The following is a 22872-nucleotide window of genomic DNA, read 5'->3' on the forward strand; positions in this document are numbered from 1 at the left end:
GACTGATCTAAATAGGGTCCAAAGGACGCCGACTTTCACCAAAATGTTATCGATGAGTAGATGAACGTATTTCATGCCAGAAATAAGGTCCAGGTTTTTTTTTTTTTAAATTCCCCTTTAACCAAATCTGTATCCAAATATTTGGAAATAAATGTATTAGACATCTCTCGTGATCTGGGTAATTTTCTTCAAATGTGAGACTACGCACAAGATTCCAGGTACTCCGCATCCCATACAGGTCCAGAAAACAGCCTATTTGACAAGTATGCATAGACATCTGTAAAATGAGACTTAATTTCCAACAGGATCATGCACATATTGCTTAATATCAGTGACCAAATCTGTGTATGTGCATTAGGATGCAGGCACAGTGTCACTGGGCTGTTTCATTTGCAGTGTAAATTGTTCACCATTTGACATGCTTGAAGATCACCTTGATGTGTGATTCGGGACCTTGCATATACTTGTTGGTCTCATTGTAGACTGAATGTGTCCACAAGGTATGCCCTTTTAAAAGGTCAGCTCTACATGGTTATGGATTGCGCTAAATCAGGAATTCTTTATATATATTTCCTGCATATTCATAAAATGCACAATCACTCGTCCATGCAATGCTCTGTGTGTAACAGCAGTGTTTGATGCACAACATTCCACAAATGCATTGGATAAACCAGTAACGATTTTGTTCAAATATGATTTTAACAACCTACGTATAGCAAAATTCTTGTAATCATTAGTTAAAAAACACTGTTCTATAGTCACTTTTCTAGATATCTATATATGAAGTGTGATGAGCAGTTTGAAACAGGATCTAAGTTTGACTTGATGATATAAAGCAAATAGTTTTTAAACTGATTATTTTAATTTAAAAGGAAAAAACAGCAAAAATAATAGCCGAGATGTTCACAATGAAGATGAGTTATTCTACAAATAAAAATGTGTTGCCATCTCATTGTTATACAAGGCCTTACATCCCACTTGTAACAGGGCCTCTTTCATTTTGTCAAAGTTACAGGCTTGTCCTACAGGAGTTAGTGGTAGTTTGTGGGCTGCTTCTGAGCACATTTTAGCCCCCAGAGCAAAGAGGATAGACACACTGTTGTTGGTAAATGGAAGAGATTTAATCTTCTTTTTTTAGCGGGTTAAAAACACCATTAGCTTGGTTTCTAAATTAGGGCGAAAGTTTCTTTAACAAGAGTAGACTCTTAAACTGCTTGCGAAGAATCCTAATGGTAGAATGCTGAAACTCTTGTGATTCTCTTCAATTTAGCCAGCACGTTTCACACCAGCGTATATTCACTTGATGATTTATACTGCTCGATTTAAGTTGGTTATATCATGTATTATGATATTTTATCTTCTACCGGGATCTCTTTCTTGGTAGTTAAAATCTGGTACTCAAAAGTCTGTTTATGTATCTCTGACTATGTTCAGCTGTTGTTGACAGGCTGGACTGTATAAACCAACAATTACAATTACACAATCCTCAACAGTAAGAGTTCATTCTTTTCGTGAGTCAAATTACACTATGAATACTGAAAACATAGTGTCTGTGTCTGTGTGGAAAACATATTTTTGTTATGTTTGTTTTGGCTGCTGATTTAGAGTCTACCCTATGTCTGGAAATAGTCAAATCAAATGTTAGTCTGAGAGAGCAAACACTCTTCTATGGCTTTTGGTTTGCATTTGAGCTCAAGCACAGTCTTAGCTGAAATCTAGCTGCCAAAGCAGCTTTTTATACAAAAAAAAGAAAGAAAGACAAAAAAAGAATTACGTACACGTACCTGTGCAAAATTGATGTACGGCCACATAGCTACCATAAAGACTGGCATGCGAGAGAATGTAAATTTCTACACACTGCAAAGTTTCTTTTTTTTTTTCTTTCTTGAGCTGTTATGTATATAGGCATGCAAACACAAGTATGTCTCATACTTTTTTAACAATGCCTCACACTAGAAGCCACATAAAGTCACCACCCAACTTCAACTCTTTTTTTTCCATCCATCCATCCATCCTTCTCCTATACTTACTTAATCAAAGTCAGTGCTGCAGGGGGATTTGGCCTATCCCAGCTGTCATTGGTTGAGAGGTGGGGTACACCTTGGACAGGTTGCCTGTTCATCACTGGGCCATGTGCGCTTACACTCACACCTAGGGTCAATTTAGAGTCATCAATTAACCTGACGTGCATGTTTTTGGGCAATGGAAGGAAGCCGGACTACTCATAGAGAACAAACACACATACTGGGAGAACAGGCAAACTCCACACAGAAAGGGCACACACGTAACACACAATATATATACTCTTTTTCACTATTCTTTTCTGTAACATTTATGAGGTTGGTGAACACAGCATCAATGATTAACCACTGTTAACCACTGACCATTTGGGTACTGACCTTTGTTGTTAAAAACATTTCACCAACTAAGGGAAACCTTCTGAGAAAATATTGGTTAAACTTTCACTATTTCAGGGCACTGAGTGTAATGCATTTGAGAATAAAGCAGTGAGTCATTACAGAAGTACCTGTGTTTTCCTTTCTCACAGCTATGCACACAGGCCTTGGCAGTGCTTCTGAGAATCCTGTGACTACTTAGGTACACACAGAAGGTCCACTCACACAGAAACACCCTCAATAAAATCTTAAAAAAAAACATTATTTACATGGGCAACATTTTACCAATTTTTATGCTCTTGTTGTCATAGTCATGTTACGATGTGTTTACGTCATCTCAACTGATCATCATACATTTGCATCAGACAAGGTTCTACTTGTCACGTTTTATGTTTTGACATTTTTGTTTTCTGGTTCTTTGTTATGTTTTCAGGTTCCATGTTTTCCCACTGTCCAAGAACATACATGTTCCATACATGTTCTTGGACAGTGGGAGGAAGCCAGAGAGAACCCATACATATACAGGGAGAACATCCAAACTCTACACAGAAAGGCCCCAGCTGGGAGTTGAACCTGGGAGTTGAGCTGGCAGTAAACATTCTTGCTGTGACGTCATGGTGCTAACCACCACACTAGAGGGCTGCATTGGGAGCTCAAATCTCGTGGGAGCGGGCTGTATGAACTTTGCTGCAGGCGTGCGCGGGCGGCTAAAAAAACCCACTGTGGGATTGGGATGCAGTGTTGCCAAGTCACGTGTACGATAATTATCGTATTTGTATGATAATTTTTCCCTGTGTACGATGTATATCAATATTCCCAAAAAAGGCCACATATATGATAATTTCACCATTCTGTGAATGTGTGGTTGTAATCGGTTGTAATCAGCCTGTCGCAACTGTCTGTCGGATTTTTTTGTGAACCCTGAAGGCATTTCCAATGCCATGTGACAAGTTTCAAGCCAATCGTGCTTTTCTATGTGAGCTACTTGTGACGTGCATGCGTTTGCCTCAGAAGTTCCTAACAGTAGGTGTCCTCCAGGCCTCATGATTTGGCTCATTAGTTCCCACTCGTCATTGTTTACGGGGACATTTAGCCTAACGCAACTGCTGATGCAAAGCTGTGAGTGCCTGTTAGACGTTATTCAACACTAGAGTGACGATAGCGCATCAATAGAGTTGTTATTTTGGTTATGACGGGTATACGATAATTTCCCTCTAAATACGATCATTTTATGTCTCTGGTACAATAATACTACATTTCTAACCTGGCAACACTGTCGGGATGTATCCTAGGGACAGGATGTCAATAAATGATGTAGAAAGGAAGCTCAAAGAAGGTCTTTACAGCACAATGACAAAGCAAGGAAAGTCTGACATTTGGAGAAGTCTCTCAATTGTCCATGAATCTCTTTATCAATAGCCTATAAAATTATGTGTTTTCTCCTGCGGGACGAGAGAGGACACAAAATCAATGCATTTCTATTATTGTGCGGGCATAAATTCTCAAAGTTTTGCGGGTGCGGGCGGGCGTACACATACACATTGCGGGAGGAGGCGGGAGTGTAACTCACACGTTGCGAGTGCGGGCGGTAATGGTCAGAAATTTGGCGGGAGCGGGATGAAGAAAACAGTCCCGCGCATGGCTCAACACCACACCACCATGCAGCACTTGCAGTAAACATGAATCAAATGAACCTATGTGGACTTTTTCAGTCTTGATTGCAGAGATTTTGTGACACACTTTGTGCTTTTTGAAGGATTCAGTCAACGCAGGACACTACGGCTGCCCCAAAAAGTATAAGACATACTTAAAGGATCAGGCAGAATTGATAGTAGTGCTCTTTGTTTTGAGGGTTTGGATATAATGATGACTTTGGATGTGCAACAAAAATTTCCATTAGGGCCAAAACATTCCTTTTTAGTTTCATCTGATGAGAGCAACTTCTTTCACATGTTTGTAGAGTTGAAGTTCTCGGAAACTCATAATGTGATTTCTTTTTTTTTTTTATGCATTTTTAATTGAACCAGTCTACTAAAAATCTTTATTAGTATGTATCCTCTTAATAGTGTATAAACAGTTTTGAAAAATAAATGCAAACTGCATCATGATCAAGACTGCGATAATAGTTGTGTAGACATACAACATCCCAGATAAAAATGTTCTTGCATGATGCAACATATATGTGCTTCTACCTTTCAAAACATAGGTCTCACATCATACTTTTCAAGATGCATACATGATGAATTTTTTAAAAAGCAATTGATACATTAAGATGAAAAATAACCCCCAGGTTTTTGTGGGCTTTTGTAATTTTGTAAATTTTGTAGCTATGATTTAGAACCTAACTGTAAACCATTTAACACCCATTCAAGTTCTATATAAAGTGAAAAATATACTTAATACTTTGATCTTACAAGTAAGATCAGCAGGTTTACTTAATTTAGTTTGAGTACACGTGTAGTTCTTGAAACATTAACTCTCAAAATCCCAATATTATTAGTAATCAAGTGGTATTTATATAATTATTTTAAACTTCCTCTTCTTTGCAATCTCATATTTTTAAATCTTCTTTGTAAAGCTTAGTAATATATATAACAAATACTTGCTGCTTCAGTTTATCAGTGAATTATAAACCGATGCAGCCATTTTTACTGTCAGGGTTCATGGTGAGACCCAAATGCACGACTGAAGAGGACAGGGGATGGAAGACAAGGGCTTCATTATAGGCAGGATTATTAAATTACAAACTAAATTCAAACAAAACAACAAAATAACAAACTGACCAACTTACAAACCAACAAGGAAATCACGACAGGGACAAATACAAAAGCAACAGCAACTAACAATATACAATGATCTGACACTGAACAAAGGAAAACCTGGAGGAATACAAAAAAGAGGAGGTGAGTACAAATGAGGATCACGTGTGACAATCCTTAACGGGCGTGAACAGGAAGTAAACACAACAGAATACACATGGGGGGGAATTCTACAAAATATAACAGGATGCCAGGAAAACCAAGAAACCACAAGACAAAGTCGAACACAAAGCCTCATAGACCATGACAAATACTAGCTTTTCATTTTATGAGCCAATAATAATAATGACATCAACCCCCTAATACGTTGAGAGATGAAACATTGAGAAAATTTTCAGTGAATATCTGAAAAATAAAAGGGCAGCAACCAGGAACTCACCCAGTCAGAACTTATGTCAATTAGTATCTCATGATGTTCACACACATTTAGCTGCATAATTTGGATTCTCTTGAAATTACATGAGCATGGCCTTAGCGTTAGACTGCACTTACAGTATAAAGGATACACTGAGAGATAATATACACTCCCACACTTAACTTCATAAAGGTTTTCACGTGGCAACACAAATACACCCACAAGCACATGCATGTCATTCCCAATCACCCATGCCATCGCTGTCATCCCCATCCCATGACTTCCATTGGTGCACAGTAGAATGGAAAGGGAACAGATCAAGTTAAGTGGTTGCATGTTCAGCAGCTCCACTCATATGACTGCCATGCTTCCAGATATTACTGGGGAAGAAGAGGGAAGATAGACAATGACCCACTGAAGACCTTGGACCTTCCTCTCGGATGCCCGATTCAATTATTGACAATCAACCAGACTCACCCTTCTTTGCCATTGGACCCTTCCACAGATGAAAAAAGAGCTAAAACATATGCCGTATTATTCCTTCTAAAGATAAGTTATGCCTTAAAACTGTCTTGTCTGCTGCATTCAAAACTGTAAACTTAACAAAACTGCTGAAACATCTGACATGAATGGAGGTAAAAGAAAACAATATTTTAAACCACTAGAATTATGTAAAATAGCACATGTGTACATAAAATCAGAATTCACTGTTCTACAAAAAATTTCAAATTTTTGTATCTTTTATATACACAATTGCATAGAAGTGAAAATATCAAAAAGCAAAATGTATTAATTCATGTCCTGGGACAATAATTTCTTTTTTTTTCTGCTTGTGAACGTAAAAATAGTTGCACATATAAATACAGTTCCATGGCATTTCGTGAAAGATCACAAAGTGTCCAATGGCTTTAACAGGTAAAAAAAAAAAAAACATTCAAAAGCTGAAGTGCTTGGTGGTAATTGTGAACATTTTACTTTTTGAAACTTTGCTTTTGTCTTCAGTCCTTTTTTTTTCAAATAAAAATACAATATGTATTGCTTTGTGGTTGAAGGAGGGTTAGTGCTGATGTTGTTAAGTGTGTGGGGGAAGCACTGATTTCAAGGCTTTATTGCTTTTACATTCATTATCATGCATTTGTCAAGTACCGTGGACTCAGGACACAGTCACAAAGGGGTTTTAATGGAGAGCAAAACACACAGAACACAGCAAGGCAGGGCGATCTCCAAACAGAGTAAGGTAAAGGGCTATGAAAACCTAAGCGCTCTCCTCGGTAACTATGGCGGAGGATGAGCGCAGCTATGAAAGTTGACAAATAAATCTCTCCACGCTGGGAAGAAAACAGAAATGCTACGAACAAATTACAAAACAAAGACACGCTCTCCTAACGAGGCGGAATTAAACAAAGGACGCACTCGAAAAACAGAGGCACTATGAATTTTAACTATGAACTTAAAACTCTCCTTTAACGGAGGTGACTACTAAATGTTATAATGAAAAATCTCTCCTAGAAAATGGAGGAAAAAACAAGGCTATGAAACTTACCGTATTAATAAATAAACTAAGAATAGGACTAAGAATAAATTACAGAACAAGATTACACTGCAGGAGGAACGCTCATTGCATGCTCATACTATGACTGTGAGGCTACCAATGCTATGCTGATGATACCCAGCTCTATCTGTCATTCCCACCTGATGACCACACGGTCTCAGCACGAATCTCAGATTGTCTCTCTGACATATCAACATGGATGAAAGACCAAACTGAATTGCTTGTCTTCCCAGCCAAACCAACCATGCAACACAGCATATGCATCCAAACTGAATCCCTATCTCTTGCTCCATCAAAGGTTGCTAGAAACTTGGCTGTCATGATTGATTATCACCTAACCTACAAGATTACGTTTCCTCGGTTACTCGGTCATGCCGCTTTGCATTGCTAAACATAAGAAAGATCAGACCATACCTAACCCAACATACCACTCAGCATGGAGATTGGGCTTTTCAAAACATGGACTGATTGCACCTGGCTTAGAGGCCTGTAGTACATAAAAAATTGAAAGAGACGCACTGAGATGTTCAAGTGCAGAAGTGACGATAGGAGCTAGAACCTCAATCCACAGTCTAATTAGGATGCAATCCAAATGACATGATGATTGTTTAGGATACCAGATTGCTGACATGAACTCAGGAAGATCAATGGCAGAAAAATGGAGATGTGGAACCTGTTCTGTCTGAAAGTTGGGCTTGTTGATCAAATATGACGTGAGTTTAGGTGGTGGTGAGTTTGTGGAACCTGGCGGATGAGTATTGGCTCATTGGTCTCAGGAGTTTTTGTGGGCTCTTCAGTGTACGTCCCTAATAACTTCACTCATGTTGAGTGAAGAGAGAGCCAACTGCTACAACTCCAAACAATATAGGCTCATTGCTCTGGAAAAGTCAAAGAAGACAGAAAGCTATCACAAATTCCCGGAATTCTGTGGCCATGTCAGCTGTCCGTGTGCTCTGATGATAGCCAAAAAAGTGCTGTTTTCGGCTCGTTGGTGTAGGGGTATGATTCTCGCTTAGGGTGAGAGAGGTCCCGGGTTGAAATCCCAGATGAGCCTTTCCCAGCTTTTCTGACCTTGTGTCTCTGCTTTACTGTGAAGAAGAAGGGTTGCATTTGGTATCAAAGGGCAATACAGCTCAAAGTTCCACCACTCATTCCTAAGTTCCTTCAAGTCCTTCTTAAATTAACTTCTTATCTGGAACTGTGAAAAAGAAGGGTTGAATGAACAATTACGACAATAAAAACACCCACAAATGCACTTGGTATCAAAGGGCAATACAGCTCAAAGCTCTACCACTCATTCCTAAGTTGCTTGAAGGCAGAAAAATGGAGATGTGGAACCTGTTCTGTCTTAAAGGTCACTGATTACCTCTCACATAACAACCTCCTTGACCCAAACCTTTCTGGGTTTAAAAGTGGACACTCCACCGGAACGGCTCTGTTGGCTGTGACAGAAGCCTTAAAAGAAGCCAGAGCGACAGCTGAGTCCTCTGTCCTTATCCTGCTCGACCTATCGGCTGCATTTGACACTGTCAACCACAGTATCCTTTTGTCTATACTCTCTAGCATGGGCATCACAAGGAGAGCACACTCCTGGTTTGAATAATACCTCACTGGTCGGTCATTCAAAGTATCCTGGCTTGGTCACACTTCTGCAGCGCACCACCTCGCCAAAGGGGTCCCCCAAGGTTCAGTACTGGTATCTCTTCTCTTTGCCATATACACCAACTCACTGGGACAGATCATCCGATCACATGGCATCTCATACCAATGCTATGCTGATGATACCCAGCTCTATCTGTCATTCCCACCTGACGACCACACGGTCTCAGCATGAATCTCAGATTGTCTCTCTGACATATCAACATGGATGAAAGACCATCACCTCCAACTTAACCTCCCAAAAACTGAACTGCTTGTCTTCCCAGCCAAACCAACCATGCAACACAGCATCTGCATCCAAACTGAATCCCTATATCTTGCTCCATCAAAGGTTGCTAGAAACTTGGGTGTCATGATTGATGACCACCTAACCTTCAAAGATTACGTTTCCTTGGTTGCTCGGTCATGCCGCTTTGCATTGCTAAACATAAGAAAAATCAGACCATACCTAACCCAACATACCACTCGGCATGGAGATTGGGCTTTTCAAAACATGGACTGATTGCACCTGGCTTAGAGGCCTGTAGTACATAAAAAATTTAAAGATACGCACTGAGATGTTCAAGTGCAGAAGTGACGATAGGAGCTAGAACCTCAATCCACAGTCTAATTAGGATGCAATTCAAATGACATGATGATTGTTTAGGATACCCGATTGCTGACATGAACTCAGGAAGATCAATGGCAGAAAAATGGAGATGTGGAACCTGTTCTGTCTGAAAGTTGGGCTTGTTGATCAAATATGACATGAGTTTAGGTGGTGGTGAGTTGGTGGAACCTGGCGGATGAGTATTGGCTCATTGGTCTCAGGAGTTTTTGTGGGCTCTTCAGTGTACGTCCCTAATAACTTCACTCATGTTGAGTGAAGAGAGAGCCAACTGCTACAACTCCAAACAATTTAGGCTCATTGCTCTGGAAAAGTCAAAGAAGACAGAAAGCAATCACAAATTCCCGGAATTCTATGGCCATGTCAGCTGTCTGCGTGCTCTCATGAAAGGCAAAAAGTGCTGTTTTAGGCTCGTTAGTCTAGGGGTATGATTCTCGCTTAGGGTGCGAGAGGTCTCGGGTTGAAATCCCGGATGAGCCCTTCTCAGCTTTTCTGACCTTGTGTCTCTGCTTTACTGTGAAGAAGAAGGGTTGCATTTGCTATCAAAGGGCAATACAGCTCAAAGCTCCACCACTCATTCCCAAGTTCCTTCAAGTCCTTCTTAAATTAACTTCTTATCTGGAACTGTGAAAGAGAAGGGTTGAATGACCAATTACGACAATAAAAACACCCACAAATGCACTTGGTATCAAAGGGCAATACAGCTCAAAGCTCTACCATTCATTCCTAAGTTGCTTGAAGGCAGAAAAATGGAGATGTGGAACCTGTTCTGTCTTAAAGGTCACTGATTACCTCTCACATAACAACCTCCTTGACCCAAACCTTTCTGGGTTTAAAAGTGGACACTCCACCGGAACGGCTCTGTTGGCTGTGACAGAAGCCTTAAAAGAAGCCAGAGTGACAGCTGAGTCCTCTGTCCTTATCCTGCTCGACCTATCGGCTGCATTTGACACTGTCAACCATAGTATCCTTTTGTCTATACTCTCTAGCATGGGCATCACAAGGAGAGCACACTCCTGGTTTGAATCATACCTCACTGGTCGGTCATTCAAAGTATCCTGGCTTGGTCACACTTCTGCAGCGCACCACCTTGCCACAGGGGTCCCCCAAGGTTCAGTACTGGGATCTCTTCTCTTTGCCATATACACCAACTCACTGGGACAGATAATCCGATCACATGGCATCTCATACCAATGCTATGCTGATGATACCCAGCTCTATCTGTCATTCCCACCTGACGACCACACGGTCTCAGCACGAATCTCAGATTGTCTCTCTGACATATCAACATGGATGAAAGACCATCACCTCCAACTTAACCTCCCAAAATCTGAACTGCGTGTCTTCCCAGCCAAACCAACCATGCAACACAGCATCTGCATCCAAACTGAATCCCTATCTCTTGCTCCATCAAAGGTTGCTAGAAACTTGGCTGTCATGATTGATGACCACCTAACCTTCAAAGATTACGTTTCCTCGGTTGCTCGGTCATGCCGCTTTGCATTGCTAAACATAAGAAAGATCAGACCATACCTAACCCGACATACCATTCAGCATGGAGATTGGGCTTTTCAAAACATGGACTGATTGCTCCTGGCTTAGAGGCCTGTCGTACATAAAAAATTGAAAGAGACGCACTGAGATGTTCAAGTGCAGAAGTGACGATAGGAGCTAGAACCTCAATCCACAGTCTAATTAGGATGCAATCCAAATGACATGATGATTGTTTAGGATACCCTATTGCTGACATGAACTCAGGAAGATCATTGGAAGAAAAATGGAGATGTGGAACCTTTTCTGTCTGAAAGTTGGGCTTGTTGATCAAATATGACGTGAGTTTACGTGGTGGTGAGTTGGTGGAACCTGGCGGATGAGTATTGGCTCATTGGTCTCAGGAGTTTTTGTGGGCTCTTCAGTGTACGTCCCTAATAACTTCACTCATGTTGAGTGAAGAGAGAGCCAACTTCTACAGCTCCCAACAATATAGGCTCATTGCTCTGGAAAAGTCAAAGAAGACAGAAAGCAATCACAAATTCTGTGGCCATGTCAGCTGTCCGCGTGGTCTGATGAAAGGCATAGAAGTGCTGTTTTCGGCTCGTTGGTCTAGGGGTATGATTCTCGCTTAGGGTGCGAGAGGTCCCGGGTTCAAATCCCGGATGAGCCCTTCCCAGCTTTTCTGACCTTGTGTCTCTGCTTTACTGTGCAGAAGAAGGGTTGCATTTGCTATCAAAGGGAAATAAAGCTCAAAGCTCCACCACTCATTCCTAAGTTCCTTCAAGTCCTTTTTAAATTAACTTCTTATCTGGAACTTTGAAAAAGAAGGGTTGAATGAACAATTACGACAATAAAAACACCCACAAATGCACTTGGTATCAAAGGGCAATACAGCTCAAAGCTCTACCATTCATTCCTAAGTTGCTTGAAGGCAGAAAAATGGAGATGTGGAACCTGTTCTGTCTTAAAGGTCACTGATTACCTCTCACATAACAACCTCCTTGACCCAAACTAATCTGGGTTTAAAAGTGGACACTCCATGGAAACGGCTCTGTTGGCTGTGACAGAAGCCTTAAAAGAAGCCAGAGCGACAGCTGAGTCCTCTGTCCTTATCCTGCTCGTCTTATCGGCTGCATTTGACACTGTCAACCACAGTATCCTTTTCTCCATACTCTCTAGCATGGGCATCACAAGGAGAGCACACTCCTGGTTTGAATCATACCTCACTGGTCGGTCATTCAAAGTATCCTGGCTTGGTCACACTTCTGCAGCGCATCACCTGTGGCGACACAGGGGTCCCCCAAGGTTCAGTACTGGGATCTCTTCTCTTTGCCATATACACCAACTCACTGGGACAGATCATCTGATCACATGGCATCTCATACCAATGCTATGCTGATGATACCCAGCTCTATCTGTCATTCCCACTTGACAACCACATGGTCTCAGCACGAATCTCAGATTGTCTCTCTGACATATCAACATGGATGAAAGACCATCACCTCCAACTTAACCTCCCAAAAACTGAACTGCGTGTCTTCCCAGCCAAACCAACCATGCAACACAGCATCTGCATCCAAACTGAATCCCTATCTCTTGCTCCATCAAAGGTTGCTAGAAACTTGGCTGTCATGATTGATGACCACCTAACCTTCAAAGATTACGTTTCCTCGGTTGCTCGGTCATGCCGCTTTGCATTGCTAAACATAAGAAAGATCAGACCATACCTAACCCGACATACCATTCAGCATGGAGATTGGGCTTTTCAAAACATGGACTGATTGCTCCTGGCTTAGAGGCCTGTAGTACATAAAAAATTGAAAGAGACGCACTGAGATGTTCAAGTGCAGAAGTGACGATAGGAGCTAGAACCTCAATCCACAGTCTAATTAGGGTGCAATCCAAATGACATGATGATTGTTTAGGATACCCTATTGCTGACATGAACTACAGCTACTACTACTACTACTACTACAACCTGGCGGATGAGTATTGGCTCATTGGTCTCAGGGGTTTTTGTGGGCTCTTCAGTGTACGTCCATAATAACTTCACTCATGTTGAGTGAAGAGAGAGCCAACTTCTACAGCTCCAAACAATATAGGCTCATTGCTCTGGAAAAGTCAAAGAAGACAGAAAGCAATCACAAATTCTGAGGCCATGTCAGCTGTCCCCGTGGTCTGATGAAAGGCAAAGATTTGCTGTTTTCGGCTCGTTGGTCTAGGGGTATGATTCTCGCTTAGGGTGCGAGAGGTCCCGGGTTCAAATCCCGGATGAGCCCTTCCCAGCTTTTCTGACCTTGTGTCTCTGCTTTACTGTGCAGAAGAAGGGTTGCATTTGCTATCAAAGGGAAATAAAGCTCAAAGCTCCACCACTCATTCCTAAGTTCCTTCAAGTCCTTCTTAAATTAACTTCTCATCTGGAACTGTGAAAAAGAAGGGTTGAATGAACAATTACGACAATAAAAACACCCATAAATGCACTTGGTATCAAAGGGCAATACAGCTCAAAGCTCTACCATTCATTCCTAAGTTGCTTGAAGGCAGAAAAATGGAGATGTGGAACCTGTTCTGTCTTAAAGGTCACTGATTACCTCTCACATAACAACCTCCTTGACCCAAACCTTTCTGGGTTTAAAAGTGGACACTCCATCGAAACGGCTCTGTTGGCTGTGACAGAAGCCTTAAAAGAAGCCAGAGCGACAGCTGAGTCCTCTGTCCTTATCCTGCTCGACTTATCGGCTGCATTTGACACTGTCAACCACAGTATACTTTTGTCCATACTCTCTAGCATGGGCATCACAAGGAGAGCACACTCCTGGTTTGAATCATACCTCACTGGTCGGTCATTCAAAGTATCCTGGCTTGGTCACACTTCTGCAGCGCATCACCTGTGGCGACACAGGGGTCCCCCAAGGTTCAGTACTGGTATCTCTTCTCTTTGCCATATACACCAACTCACTGGGACAGATCATCCGATCACATGGCATCTCATACCAATGCTATGCTGATGATACCCAGCTCTATCTGTCATTCCCACCTGACGACCACACGGTCTCAGCACGAATCTCAGATTGTCTCTCTGACATATCAACATGGATGAAAGACCATCACCTCCAACTTAACCTCCCAAAATCTGAACTGCGTGTCTTCCCAGCCAAACCAACCATGCAACACAACATCTGCATCCAAACTGAATCCCTATCTCTTGCTCCATCAAAGGTTGCTAGAAACTTGGCTGTCATGATTGATGACCACCTAACCTTCAAAGATTACGTTTCCTCGGTTGCTCGGTCATGCCGCTTTGCATTGCTAAACATAAGAAAGATCAGACCATACCTAACCCGACATACCATTCAGCATGGAGATTGGGCTTTTCAAAACATGGACTGATTGCTCCTGGCTTAGAGGCCTGTAGTACATAAAAAATTGAAAGAGACGCACTGAGATGTTCAAGTGCAGAAGTGACGATAGGAGCTAGAACCTCAATCCACAGTCTAATTAGGATGCAATCCAAATGACATGATGATTGTTTAGGATACCCTATTGCTGACATGAACTCAGGAAGATCATTGGAAGAAAAATGGAGATGTGGAACCTTTTCTGTCTGAAAGTTGGGCTTGTTGATCAAATATGACGTGAGTTTACGTGGTGGTGAGTTGGTGGAACCTGGCGGATGAGTATTGGCTCATTGGTCTCAGGAGTTTTTGTGGGCTCTTCAGTGTACGTCCCTAATAACTTCACTCATGTTGAGTGAAGAGAGAGCCAACTTCTACAGCTCCCAACAATATAGGCTCATTGCTCTGGAAAAGTCAAAGAAGACAGAAAGCAATCACAAATTCTGTGGCCATGTCAGCTGTCCGCGTGCTCTCATGACAGGCATAGAAATGCTGTTTTCGGCTCGTTGGTCTAGGGGTATGATTCTCGCTTAGGGTGCGAGAGGTCCCGGGTTCAAATCCCGGATGAGCCCTTCCCAGCTTTTCTGACCTTGTGTCTCTGCTTTACTGTGAAGAAGAAGGGTTGCATTTGCTATCAACGGGAAATAAAGCTCAAAGCTCCACCACTCATTCCTAAGTTCCTTCAAGTCCTTTTTAAATTAACTTCTTATCTGGAACTTTGAAAAAGAAGGGTTGAATGAACAATTACGACAATAAAAACACCCACAAATGCACTTGGTATCAAAGGGCAATACAGCTCAAAGCTCTACCATTCATTCCTAAGTTGCTTGAAGGCAGAAAAATGGAGATGTGGAACCTGTTCTGTCTTAAAGGTCACTGATTACCTCTCACATAACAACCTCCTTGACCCAAACTAATCTGGGTTTAAAAGTGGACACTCCATGGAAACGGCTCTGTTGGCTGTGACAGAAGCCTTAAAAGAAGCCAGAGCGACAGCTGAGTCCTCTGTCCTTATCCTGCTCGTCTTATCGGCTGCATTTGACACTGTCAACCACAGTATCCTTTTCTCCATACTCTCTAGCATGGGCATCACAAGGAGAGCACACTCCTGGTTTGAATCATACCTCACTGGTCGGTCATTCAAAGTATCCTGGCTTGGTCACACTTCTGCAGCGCATCACCTGTGGCGACACAGGGGTCCCCCAAGGTTCAGTACTGGGATCTCTTCTCTTTGCCATATACACCAACTCACTGGGACAGATCATCTGATCACATGGCATCTCATACCAATGCTATGCTGATGATACCCAGCTCTATCTGTCATTCCCACTTGACAACCACATGGTCTCAGCACGAATCTCAGATTGTCTCTCTGACATATCAACATGGATGAAAGACCATCACCTCCAACTTAACCTCCCAAAAACTGAACTGCGTGTCTTCCCAGCCAAACCAACCATGCAACACAGCATCTGCATCCAAACTGAATCCCTATCTCTTGCTCCATCAAAGGTTGCTAGAAACTTGGCTGTCATGATTGATGACCACCTAACCTTCAAAGATTACGTTTCCTCGGTTGCTCGGTCATGCCGCTTTGCATTGCTAAACATAAGAAAGATCAGACCATACCTAACCCGACATACCATTCAGCATGGAGATTGGGCTTTTCAAAACATGGACTGATTGCTCCTGGCTTAGAGGCCTGTAGTACATAAAAAATTGAAAGAGACGCACTGAGATGTTCAAGTGCAGAAGTGACGATAGGAGCTAGAACCTCAATCCACAGTCTAATTAGGGTGCAATCCAAATGACATGATGATTGTTTAGGATACCCTATTGCTGACATGAACTACAGCTACTACTACTACTACTACTACAACCTGGCGGATGAGTATTGGCTCATTGGTCTCAGGGGTTTTTGTGGGCTCTTCAGTGTACGTCCATAATAACTTCACTCATGTTGAGTGAAGAGAGAGCCAACTTCTACAGCTCCAAACAATATAGGCTCATTGCTCTGGAAAAGTCAAAGAAGACAGAAAGCAATCACAAATTCTGAGGCCATGTCAGCTGTCCCCGTGGTCTGATGAAAGGCAAAGATTTGCTGTTTTCGGCTCGTTGGTCTAGGGGTATGATTCTCGCTTAGGGTGCGAGAGGTCCCGGGTTCAAATCCCGGATGAGCCCTTCCCAGCTTTTCTGACCTTGTGTCTCTGCTTTACTGTGCAGAAGAAGGGTTGCATTTGCTATCAAAGGGAAATAAAGCTCAAAGCTCCACCACTCATTCCTAAGTTCCTTCAAGTGCTTTTTAAATTAACTTCTTATCTGGAACTTTGAAAAAGAAGGGTTGAATGAACAATTACGACAATAAAAACACCCACAAATGCACTTGGTATCAAAGGGCAATACAGCTCAAAGCTCTACCATTCATTCCTAAGTTGCTTGAAGGCAGAAAAATGGAGATGTGGAACCTGTTCTGTCTTAAAGGTCACTGATTACCTCTCACATAACAACCTCCTTGACCCAAACTAATCTGGGTTTAAAAGTGGACACTCCATGGAAACGGCTCTGTTGGCTGTGACAGAAGCCTTAAAAGAAGCCAGAGCGACAGCTGAGTCCTCTGTCCTTATCCTGCTCGTCTTATCGGCTGCATTTGACACTGTCAACCACAGTATCCTTTTCTCCATACTCTCTAGCATGGGCATCACAAGGAGAGCACACTCCTGGTTTGAATCATACCTCACTGGTCGGTCATTCAAAGTATCCTGGCTTGGTCACACTTCTGCAGCGCATCACCTGTGGCGACACAGGGGTCCCCCAAGGTTCAGTACTGGGATCTCTTCTCTTTGCCATATACACCAACTCACTGGGACAGATCATCTGATCACATGGCATCTCATACCAATGCTATGCTGATGATACCCAGCTCTATCTGTCATTCCCACTTGACAACCACATGGTCTCAGCACGAATCTCAGATTGTCTCTCTGACATATCAACATGGATGAAAGACCATCACCTCCAACTTAACCTCCCAAAAACTGAACTGCGTGTCTTCCCAGCCAAACCAACCATGCAACACAGCATCTGCATCCAAACTGAATCCCTATCTCTTGCTCCATCAAAGGTTGCTAGAAACTTGGCTGTCATGATTGATGACCACCTAACCTTCAAAGATTACGTTTCCTCGGTTGCTCGGTCATGCCGCTTTGCATTGCTAAACATAAGAAAGATCAGACCATACCTAACCCGACATACCATTCAGCATGGAGATTGGGCTTTTCAAAACATGGACTGATTGCTCCTGGCTTAGAGGCCTGTAGTACATAAAAAATTGAAAGAGACGCACTGAGATGTTCAAGTGCAGAAGTGACGATAGGAGCTAGAACCTCAATCCACAGTCTAATTAGGATGCAATCCAAATGACATGATGATTGTTTAGGATACCCTATTGCTGACATGAACTCAGGAAGATCATTGGAAGAAAAATGGAGATGTGGAACCTTTTCTGTCTGAAAGTTGGGCTTGTTGATCAAATATGACGTGAGTTTACGTGGTGGTGAGTTGGTGGAACCTGGCGGATGAGTATTGGCTCATTGGTCTCAGGAGTTTTTGTGGGCTCTTCAGCGTACGTCCCTAATAACTTCACTCATGTTGAGTGAAGAGAGAGCCAACTTCTACAGCTCCCAACAATATAGGCTCATTGCTCTGGAAAAGTCAAAGAAGACAGAAAGCAATCACAAATTCTGTGGCCATGTCAGCTGTCCGCGTGCTCTCATGACAGGCATAGAAGTGCTGTTTTCGGCTCGTTGGTCTAGGGGTATGATTCTCGCTTAGGGTGCGAGAGGTCCCGGGTTCAAATCCCGGATGAGCCCTTCCCAGCTTTTCTGACCTTGTGTCTCTGCTTTACTGTGCAGAAGAAGGGTTGCATTTGCTATCAAAGGGAAATAAAGCTCAAAGCTCCACCACTCATTCCTAAGTTCCTTCAAGTCCTTCTTAAATTAACTTCTCATCTGGAACTGTGAAAAAGAAGGGTTGAATGAACAATTACGACAATAAAAACACCCATAAATGCACTTGGTATCAAAGGGCAATACAGCTCAAAGCTCTACCATTCATTCCTAAGTTGCTTGAAGGCAGAAAAATGGAGATGTGGAACCTGTTCTGTCTTAAAGGTCACTGATTACCTCTCACATAACAACCTCCTTGACCCAAACTAATCTGGGTTTAAAAGTGGACACTCCATCGAAACGGCTCTGTTGGCTGTGACAGAAGCCTTAAAAGAAGCCAGAGCGACAGCTGAGTCCTCTGTCCTTATCCTGCTCGACTTATCGGCTGCATTTGACACTGTCAACCACAGTATACTTTTGTCCATACTCTCTAGCATGGGCATCACAAGGAGAGCACACTCCTGGTTTGAATCATACCTCACTGGTCGGTCATTCAAAGTATCCTGGCTTGGTCACACTTCTGCAGCGCATCACCTGTGGCGACACAGGGGTCCCCCAAGGTTCAGTACTGGTATCTCTTCTCTTTGCCATATACACCAACTCACTGGGACAGATCATCCGATCACATGGCATCTCATACCAATGCTATGCTGATGATACCCAGCTCTATCTGTCATTCCCACCTGACGACCACACGGTCTCAGCACGAATCTCAGATTGTCTCTCTGACATATCAACATGGATGAAAGACCATCACCTCCAACTTAACCTCCCAAAATCTGAACTGCGTGTCTTCCCAGCCAAACCAACCATGCAACACAACATCTGCATCCAAACTGAATCCCTATCTCTTGCTCCATCAAAGGTTGCTAGAAACTTGGCTGTCATGATTGATGACCACCTAACCTTCAAAGATTACGTTTCCTCGGTTGCTCGGTCATGCCGCTTTGCATTGCTAAACATAAGAAAGATCAGACCATACCTAACCCGACATACCATTCAGCATGGAGATTGGGCTTTTCAAAACATGGACTGATTGCTCCTGGCTTAGAGGCCTGTAGTACATAAAAAATTGAAAGAGACGCACTGAGATGTTCAAGTGCAGAAGTGACGATAGGAGCTAGAACCTCAATCCACAGTCTAATTAGGATGCAATCCAAATGACATGATGATTGTTTAGGATACCCTATTGCTGACATGAACTCAGGAAGATCATTGGAAGAAAAATGGAGATGTGGAACCTTTTCTGTCTGAAAGTTGGGCTTGTTGATCAAATATGACGTGAGTTTACGTGGTGGTGAGTTGGTGGAACCTGGCGGATGAGTATTGGCTCATTGGTCTCAGGAGTTTTTGTGGGCTCTTCAGTGTACGTCCCTAATAACTTCACTCATGTTGAGTGAAGAGAGAGCCAACTTCTACAGCTCCCAACAATATAGGCTCATTGCTCTGGAAAAGTCAAAGAAGACAGAAAGCAATCACAAATTCTGTGGCCATGTCAGCTGTCCGCGTGCTCTCATGACAGGCATAGAAATGCTGTTTTCGGCTCGTTGGTCTAGGGGTATGATTCTCGCTTAGGGTGCGAGAGGTCCCGGGTTCAAATCCCGGATGAGCCCTTCCCAGCTTTTCTGACCTTGTGTCTCTGCTTTACTGTGAAGAAGAAGGGTTGCATTTGCTATCAAAGGGAAATAAAGCTCAAAGCTCCACCACTCATTCCTAAGTTCCTTCAAGTCCTTTTTAAATTAACTTCTTATCTGGAACTTTGAAAAAGAAGGGTTGAATGAACATTTATGACAATAAAAACACCCATAAATGCACTTGGTATCAAAGGGCAATACAGCTCAAAGCTCTACCATTCATTCCTAAGTTGCTTGAAGGCAGAAAAATGGAGATGTGGAACCTGTTCTGTCTTAAAGGTCACTGATTACCTCTCACATAACAACCTCCTTGACCCAAACTAATCTGGGTTTAAAAGTGGACACTCCATGGAAACGGCTCTGTTGGCTGTGACAGAAGCCTTAAAAGAAGCCAGAGCGACAGCTGAGTCCTCTGTCCTTATCCTGCTCGTCTTATCGGCTGCATTTGACACTGTCAACCACAGTATCCTTTTCTCCATACTCTCTAGCATGGGCATCACAAGGAGAGCACACTCCTGGTTTGAATCATACCTCACTGGTCGGTCATTCAAAGTATCCTGGCTTGGTCACACTTCTGCAGCGCATCACCTGTGGCGACACAGGGGTCCCCCAAGGTTCAGTACTGGGATCTCTTCTCTTTGCCATATACACCAACTCACTGGGACAGATCATCCGATCACATGGCATCTCATACCAATGCTATGCTGATGATACCCAGCTCTATCTGTCATTCCCACTTGACGACCACATGGTCTCAGCACGAATCTCAGATTGTCTCTCTGACATATCAACATGGATGAAAGACCATCACCTCCAACTTAACCTCCCAAAAACTGAACTGCGTGTCTTCCCAGCCAAACCAACCATGCAACACAGCATCTGCATCCAAACTGAATCCCTATCTCTTGCTCCATCAAAGGTTGCTAGAAACTTGGCTGTCATGATTGATGACCACCTAACCTTCAAAGATTACGTTTCCTCGGTTGCTCGGTCATGCCGCTTTGCATTGCTAAACATAAGAAAGATCAGACCATACCTAACCCGACATACCATTCAGCATGGAGATTGGGCTTTTCAAAACATGGACTGATTGCTCCTGGCTTAGAGGCCTGTAGTACATAAAAAATTGAAAGAGACGCACTGAGATGTTCAAGTGCAGAAGTGACGATAGGAGCTAGAACCTCAATCCACAGTCTAATTAGGATGCAATCCAAATGACATGATGATTGTTTAGGATACCCTATTGCTGACATGAACTCAGGAAGATCATTGGAAGAAAAATGGAGATGTGGAACCTTTTCTGTCTGAAAGTTGGGCTTGTTGATCAAATATGACGTGAGTTTACGTGGTGGTGAGTTGGTGGAACCTGGCGGATGAGTATTGGCTCATTGGTCTCAGGAGTTTTTGTGGGCTCTTCAGTGTACGTCCCTAATAACTTCACTCATGTTGAGTGAAGAGAGAGCCAACTTCTACAGCTCCCAACAATATAGGCTCATTGCTCTGGAAAAGTCAAAGAAGACAGAAAGCAATCACAAATTCTGTGGCCATGTCAGCTGTCCGCGTGCTCTCATGACAGGCATAGAAATGCTGTTTTCGGCTCGTTGGTCTAGGGGAATGATTCTCGCTTAGGGTGTGAGAGGTCCCGGGTTCAAATCCCGGATGAGCCCTTCCCAGCTTTTCTGACCTTGTGTCTCTGCTTTACTGTGAAGAAGAAGGGTTGCATTTGCTATCAAAGGGAAATAAAGCTCAAAGCTCCACCACTCATTCCTAAGTTCCTTCAAGTCCTTTTTAAATTAACTTCTTATCTGGAACTTTGAAAAAGAAGGGTTGAATGAACATTTATGACAATAAAAACACCCACAAATGCACTTGGTATCAAAGGGCAATACAGCTCAAAGCTCTACCATTCATTCCTAAGTTGCTTGAAGGCAGAAAAATGGAGATGTGGAACCTGTTCTGTCTTAAAGGTCACTGATTACCTCTCACATAACAACCTCCTTGACCCAAACTAATCTGGGTTTAAAAGTGGACACTCCATGGAAACGGCTCTGTTGGCTGTGACAGAAGCCTTAAAAGAAGCCAGAGCGACAGCTGAGTCCTCTGTCCTTATCCTGCTCGTCTTATCGGCTGCATTTGACACTGTCAACCACAGTATCCTTTTCTCCATACTCTCTAGCATGGGCATCACAAGGAGAGCACACTCCTGGTTTGAATCATACCTCACTGGTCGGTCATTCAAAGTATCCTGGCTTGGTCACACTTCTGCAGCGCATCACCTGTGGCGACACAGGGGTCCCCCAAGGTTCAGTACTGGGATCTCTTCTCTTTGCCATATACACCAACTCACTGGGACAGATCATCCGATCACATGGCATCTCATACCAATGCTATGCTGATGATACCCAGCTCTATCTGTCATTCCCACTTGACGACCACATGGTCTCAGCACGAATCTCAGATTGTCTCTCTGACATATCAACATGGATGAAAGACCATCACCTCCAACTTAACCTCCCAAAAACTGAACTGCGTGTCTTCCCAGCCAAACCAACCATGCAACACAGCATCTGCATCCAAACTGAATCCCTATCTCTTGCTCCATCAAAGGTTGCTAGAAACTTGGCTGTCATGATTGATGACCACCTAACCTTCAAAGATTACGTTTCCTCGGTTGCTCGGTCATGCCGCTTTGCATTGCTAAACATAAGAAAGATCAGACCATACCTAACCCGACATACCATTCAGCATGGAGATTGGGCTTTTCAAAACATGGACTGATTGCTCCTGGCTTAGAGGCCTGTAGTACATAAAAAATTGAAAGAGACGCACTGAGATGTTCAAGTGCAGAAGTGACGATAGGAGCTAGAACCTCAATCCACAGTCTAATTAGGATGCAATCCAAATGACATGATGATTGTTTAGGATACCCTATTGCTGACATGAACTCAGGAAGATCAATGGAAGAAAAATGGAGATGTGGAACCTGTTCTGTCTGAAAGTTGGGCTTGTTGATCAAA

The 22872-nt window shown here is 42.8% G+C and overlaps 7 non-coding genes across 7 annotated transcripts; all 7 read left to right on the plus strand.

The window, feature by feature from the left end:
• The first annotated feature begins 11480 nt into the window (after positions 1-11480).
• trnap-agg (transfer RNA proline (anticodon AGG)) lies at positions 11481-11552 on the plus strand. The gene has a single exon. It is a non-coding gene; the product is annotated as a tRNA-Pro (tRNA).
• Positions 11553-13089: 1537 nt separating this feature from the next.
• On the plus strand, positions 13090-13161 carry trnap-agg (transfer RNA proline (anticodon AGG)). Its single transcript has one exon. It is a non-coding gene; the product is annotated as a tRNA-Pro (tRNA).
• A 1616-nt stretch (positions 13162-14777) lies between these two features.
• Positions 14778-14849, plus strand: trnap-agg (transfer RNA proline (anticodon AGG)). The gene has a single exon. It is a non-coding gene; the product is annotated as a tRNA-Pro (tRNA).
• Positions 14850-16386: 1537 nt separating this feature from the next.
• trnap-agg (transfer RNA proline (anticodon AGG)) lies at positions 16387-16458 on the plus strand. Its single transcript has one exon. It is a non-coding gene; the product is annotated as a tRNA-Pro (tRNA).
• A 1616-nt stretch (positions 16459-18074) lies between these two features.
• On the plus strand, positions 18075-18146 carry trnap-agg (transfer RNA proline (anticodon AGG)). Its single transcript has one exon. It is a non-coding gene; the product is annotated as a tRNA-Pro (tRNA).
• A 1616-nt stretch (positions 18147-19762) lies between these two features.
• Positions 19763-19834, plus strand: trnap-agg (transfer RNA proline (anticodon AGG)). The gene has a single exon. It is a non-coding gene; the product is annotated as a tRNA-Pro (tRNA).
• A 1616-nt stretch (positions 19835-21450) lies between these two features.
• trnap-agg (transfer RNA proline (anticodon AGG)) lies at positions 21451-21522 on the plus strand. Its single transcript has one exon. It is a non-coding gene; the product is annotated as a tRNA-Pro (tRNA).
• Positions 21523-22872: the final 1350 nt, after the last annotated feature.

The sequence above is a fragment of the Leuresthes tenuis genome, unplaced genomic scaffold (assembly GCF_036924035.1).
Source record: "Leuresthes tenuis unplaced genomic scaffold, fLeuTen1.0.hap1 SCAF_9, whole genome shotgun sequence".
Classification (NCBI taxonomy): Eukaryota; Metazoa; Chordata; class Actinopteri; order Atheriniformes; family Atherinopsidae; genus Leuresthes; species Leuresthes tenuis.